We start from the raw sequence: 6,000 nt of genomic DNA on the forward strand, positions 1-6,000 counted from the left end.
TCACACAGCTACCTCATTGCGCCTCTTTTTTTCTTTGCGTCATGTGCTGTTTGGGGAGGGTTTTTTGGAAGGGACATCCTGCGTGACACTGCAGTGCCACTCCTAGATGGGCCCGGTGTTTGTGTCGGCCACTAGGGTCGCTAATCTTACTCACACAGCTACCTCATTGCGCCTCTTTTTTTCTTTGCGTCATGTGCTGTTTGGGGAGGGTTTTTTGGAAGGGCCATCCTGCGTGACACTGCAGTGCCACTCCTAGATGGGCCCGGTGTTTGTGTCGGCCACTAGGGTCGCTAATCTTACTCACACAGCTACCTCATTGCGCCTCTTTTTTTCTTTGCGTCATGTGCTGTTTGGGGAGGGTTTTTTGGAAGGGCCATCCTGCGTGACACTGCAGTGCCACTCCTAGATGGGCCCGGTGTTTGTGTCGGCCACTAGGGTCGCTAATCTTACTCACACAGCTACCTCATTGCGCCTCTTTTTTTCTTTGCGTCATGTGCTGTTTGGGGAGGGTTTTTTGGAAGGGACATCCTGCGTGACACTGCAGTGCCACTCCTAGATGGGCCCGGTGTTTGTGTCGGCCACTAGGGTCGCTTATCTTACTCACACAGCGACCTTGGTGCAAATTTTAGGACTAAAAATAATATTGTGAGGTGTGAGGTATTCAGAATAGACTGAAAATGAGTGTAAATTATGGTTTTTGAGGTTAATAATACTTTGGGATCAAAATGACCCCCAAATTCTATGATTTAAGCTGTTTTTTAGTGTTTTTTGAAAAAAACACCCGAATCCAAAACACACCCGAATCCGACAAAAAAAATTCGGTGAGGTTTTGCCAAAACGCGGTCGAACCCAAAACACGGCCGCGGAACCGAACCCAAAACCAAAACACAAAACCCGAAAAATTTCAGGCGCTCATCTCTAATTATTATACGATCTCATAATGTATTTTTTTTTAATTGTCTACTACCAAATAATAAGCTCATATTTGATCATTTGTTAAAAAACATTTTCAACATGTGACTAATCTACTACGTCATTTTGAAACGGATCATCAGTTAAGTACGGTAGTTTCAAAAGCAACACAATTAAATAAAAACACTAAGCTGCCCACAAATGCAATGACTTTAGGTAGCAGCACAAATATATTAAATGAGACCATAAAAATATTGCTGCGTGTGCAGCACAGAAACCACAGCAAACCATGTACTATATAATCCAAAAGATGCCTTAGATATGTGATCATTTAAGTTTGCAAAAGCTGATTGCTCTTTACTGGAAACAAAAGAATCACTGGTAAGATTGAGTCAACATAAGTTACTGTAGCTACAGTATTTTGAGCCTATGCTCAAATTAAATAAAAATAAAAAATGCTAAAATAATAGATCTTGAAGCTGGCCCTCACAGTTAATCTAGGTTCTGGGTCGAAAAAGATTACAATACTCTGTATTCTTTCCTGGCTGTGCATGTTTCCAACCTTTTATTGTTCTTATAATACAGAATTGTGTCACCTTAAACAAGAGACATAGGGTAGCGAGCACTTTTGAGTGGATCAGGATGCGAATCGGTCAGGCGAAGCGTGAGAGAAGGACTGCCGTTTAAATGCTGTGTCAACGGAAATTCAAACCCTTCGCCGGCAATTGAATTCCCCCTGTATTTGAAAGTTTCCAAAATTTCTTCTGAAAACTTTGATATGTTAGATAAATTCATGATTTAGATACGATGATGGTGAGATTGAAGTGTGCTGGGAGTTTTCTGTTTGTGAATGTCATACAGGAATTTTGCAGAAGAGAACAGGAAAGAAGATATATACTTCTGCATATTGCAGAAAGGGCACATTTTAGACATGTAAAAATTCCCTTCCTGTGAAAGATCCCCTAACATGCCACTCCCAGTGTTATTCAGAAGTGATTCTCTACTCTGCAGGCTGATAGCAGTGCAAATATGGACAGCAGGTTCATTCATTGACAGTTTAGGTCATTGATGATCAACAAAAACGCATGGTCCCACAATTAATCTTTATTTTTGCCTAGATTACACGTTTCAGGGTACACACCCATTTCACAGCTCTTGTAATTTATTCAACAGAATCAATCTCTGCCTGGGTTTATGAAAACCCCTAAAAATGTGGGCAGTGGAAACAGTAAAAGCAGTGCAATCTATTACACTTTAGGACCTCTCACTTCATTAATGCAAACTTAAATTTTTCTCTTAATAAACATCTTGTTTTAGCATAGATTGTGTCTTATGAGAGTCACCACTGTCTCAGTTTTGTGTGTGAACATCGTCATTGCAATTTTCAATGTGCCGAAATTTGTGCACTAGGAATATGCTTTTCCATATAATGCTAAAGGAAGGTACAAACTGCATCCATTTAGTAGTACAGGACAAAATTACGTCCCTGATACCTTAAAGAGGGGCCTAATGGGATAATAATAATAATACTGTTGTCCTGTAAAACTAAATACATTATTTTGCATCTCAGTAGAAAAGTAGAAAAGACTTCTGCACCTAATCCATAAACTGCAAGAAAACCACTGTTCTTCACTTCTCCTATATAAATATAAATATAAACATGGCACCAGCAGTCTCTGCCATCTTGGGCTGCTAATGGGTTATTTATAAAGTGCAATACGGTAGCTCACTGCAACCAGTCAGCTCTAAAGAAGATCATTAAGCCAAACCGTGAACCCTTATTACCATCACAAAGGCAAACCATGAACCCTACCATCCCTAAGGCAAACCATGAACCCTCATTACCATCACTAAGCCAAACCATGAACCCTCACTACTATCACTATGCCAAGCCATGAACCCTCACTGCCATCACTAAGCCAAACCATGAACCCTCATTACCATCACTAAGCCAAACCATGAACCCTCACTACCATCACTAAGCCAAGCCATGAACCCTCACTGCTATCGCTAAGCCAAGCCATGAACCCTACCATCACTAAGCCAAACCATGAACTCTCACTACCATCACTAAGCCAAGCCATGAACCCTCACTGCCATCACTAAGCCAAACCATGAACCCTCACTACCATCACTAAGCCAAGCCATGAACCCTCACTGCCATCACTGAGCCAAACCATGAACCCTCACTGCCATCACTGAGCCAAGCCATGAACCCTCACTGCCATCACTAAGCCAAACCATGAACCCTCCTTGCCATCACTAAGCCAAACCATGAATCCTCACTGCCATCACTAAGCCAAGCCATGAACCCTACCATCACTAAGCCAAACCATGAACTCTCACTACCATCACTAAGCCAAACCATGAACCCTCACTGCCATCACTAGGCCAAACCATGAACCCTCACTGCCATTACTAACCCAAGCCATGAACCCTCACTGCCATCACTAAGCCAAGCCATGAACCCTCACTGCCATCACTAAGCCAAACCATGAACCCTCATTACCATCACTAAGCCAAACCATGAACCCTCACTACTATCACTATGCCAAGCCATGAACCCTCACTGCCATCACTAAGCCAAACCATGAACCCTCATTACCATCACTAAGCCAAACCATGAAACCTCACTACCATCACTAAGCCAAGCCATGAACCCTCACTGCTATCGCTAAGCCAAGCCATGAACCCTACCATCACTAAGCCAAACCATGAACTCTCACTACCATCACTAAGCCAAGCCATGAACCCTCACTGCCATCACTAAGCCAAACCATGAACCCTCACTGCCATCACTAAGCCAAGCCATGAACCCTCACTGCCATCACTAAGCCAAGCCATGAACCCTCACTGCCATCACTAAGCCAAACCATGAACCCTCACTACCATCACTAAGCCAAGCCATGAACCCTCACTGCCATCACTGAGCCAAACCATGAACCCTCACTGCCATCACTGAGCCAAGCCATGAACCCTCACTGCCATCACTAAGCCAAACCATGAACCCTCCTTGCCATCACTAAGCCAAACCATGAATCCTCACTGCCATCACTAAGCCAAGCCATGAACCCTACCATCACTAAGCCAAACCATGAACTCTCACTACCATCACTAAGCCAAACCATGAACCCTCACTGCCATCACTAGGCCAAACCATGAACCCTCACTGCCATTACTAACCCAAGCCATGAACCCTCACTGCCATCACTAAGCCAAGCCATGAACCCTCACTGCCATCACTAAGCCAAGCCATGAATCCTCATTGCCATCACTAAGCCAAACCATGAACCCTCACTGCCATCACTAAGCCAAGCCATGAACCCTACCATCACTAAGCCAAACCATGAACTCTCACTACCATCACTAAGCCAAACCATGAACCCTCATTGCCATCACTAAGGCAAACCATGAACCCTCGCTACCATCACTAAGCCAAACCATGGACCCTCAGTGCCATCACTAAGCCAAGCCATGAACCCTACCATCACTAAGCCAAACCATGAACCCTCACTGCCATCACTAAGCCAAACCATGAACCCTCACTACCATCACTAAGGCAAACCATGAACCCTCGCTACCATCACTAAGCCAAACCATGGACCCTCACTGCCATCACTAAGCCAAACGTGAACCCTCACTGCCATCACTAAGCCAAGCCATGAACCCTCACTGCCAATGTCACGTATATCTCAAATTCTGACAACTTTTGCATATCTTATTTGTGAATATTGCAAAACACCTTTTGATTTCAGTTGCTCTTCTAAACACATGTAACACTTGTAAATTGTTATGACACATCCAGCCAGCTTTACACAAACATCTGCTCAGATACAGTTGGAAATCGCTGCATTGCATTCACTTGTATTCAAATTAACATTCCAATGAAAATGACATAACTAGTGCCTTAATTATTCATTGCTCTTTATCCTACTGTTATGGGAAAAAAAAGTCTAATACAAATGCAAATCATGTTACATGTTACATGTACATGTGTGAGATTCCCAACATTACACTACACATCAAACTGTCTAACACTGTATACAGTAGTATGTTCTCCCAACACCCGAGAGCCTGTGCCTGCTGGTAATACATACACCCCAGTGAGTAGTGCTCTATCACTGTGCCTCTGGATGACTGATCCGTGCAGTATGTATGACTGAAGCGCCGGGGAAACTTGTTAATGAAGAGTCTGTCCCCAGCTGCTCTGAGAACAGGATTTCCAGTCTGCAGCCCTGTAACATAGAGACTCTCCGTGCTATAACTAAAGGCTGCAATACAGGCTCCTATAGTAATCAGGGAAGCAACATGACAGTGACAGCCCCATGTCTTGTGCTGGGGGTTACCTGAGTGTGTCCAGTCCCTGCGTGTCTCCGCGTTAGCTCGCTGCTCACTCTATCACCGGCAGCCGGCAGGCACTCTCATAGCCGGGGAGCCCTGCAAAGTTTGCAGCTGAGTGTCTCGGAGTCCCTCAGCAGGTGACACGATAACCGGGGTGACAGCGACAGTCCTCTGAGCGATGGGTGACAGCGCTGTACCAGCTGCAGCTGCTGCGTCTGCGCTTCCTATTGCACTCCGCTCAGGAGCAAAATACGTCTCTGTGCAGCGCTCACTCCAACCACATCCTCTGTCTGCTGCTCTTTGCTGTCTCTTCCACTGCTAGGGATGCCGCCCTGACACAGCGCAGCCCGGACCTAGTGCACCCAGACCGGGGAGAGAGAGAGAGAGAGGTGCCAAGTTACAGCAGCCCGATGTGATGTACACACAGCATTTCCCACAGGCTTCCTCCCTCTCTCCTACAGGAAATCCTCCTCATCTCCCAACCTCTGGCGCCCCCTCCCTCTACAATACTTCATCTTCACATACTCAGGAGAGCTTTACAAAAATCCCCAACACTTATCATGACTTTCTCCCATTTTATTTATTCCTGTTCTTTTCATGCTCACAAAAAAGTACAAATGCCAATATTTATTTTTCTTTTTGTTACAAAGTCTACTTATATTTATGTTATGTGTCTGCATATTGCTGACATATTCTGTAGTGCTGTACAGTGTTGGGGATACTGGTTACATGTACCGTAGTGGGTGC

General features: G+C 44.6%; 1 protein-coding gene across 2 annotated transcripts in view; it reads right to left on the reverse strand.

Moving 5' to 3' along the window:
* Positions 1-5,702, reverse strand: part of RFTN1 (raftlin, lipid raft linker 1) — a 612,999-nt gene extending 607,297 nt beyond the window's left edge. Inside the window, exon 1 of one of the 2 annotated variants that reach the window (XM_063922166.1) lies at positions 5,259-5,702. The gene's annotated coding sequence lies outside the window, so the exon portion shown is untranslated. Of the gene's footprint in view, positions 1-5,009; positions 5,102-5,258 lie in introns of those variants that run through there. The other variant, XM_063922167.1, reaches the window with a different exon arrangement.
* Between the last annotated feature and the right edge of the window lie 298 nt (positions 5,703-6,000).

Source organism: Pseudophryne corroboree, chromosome 5 (genome assembly GCF_028390025.1).
Source record: "Pseudophryne corroboree isolate aPseCor3 chromosome 5, aPseCor3.hap2, whole genome shotgun sequence".
NCBI classification, from domain to species: domain Eukaryota; kingdom Metazoa; phylum Chordata; class Amphibia; order Anura; family Myobatrachidae; genus Pseudophryne; species Pseudophryne corroboree.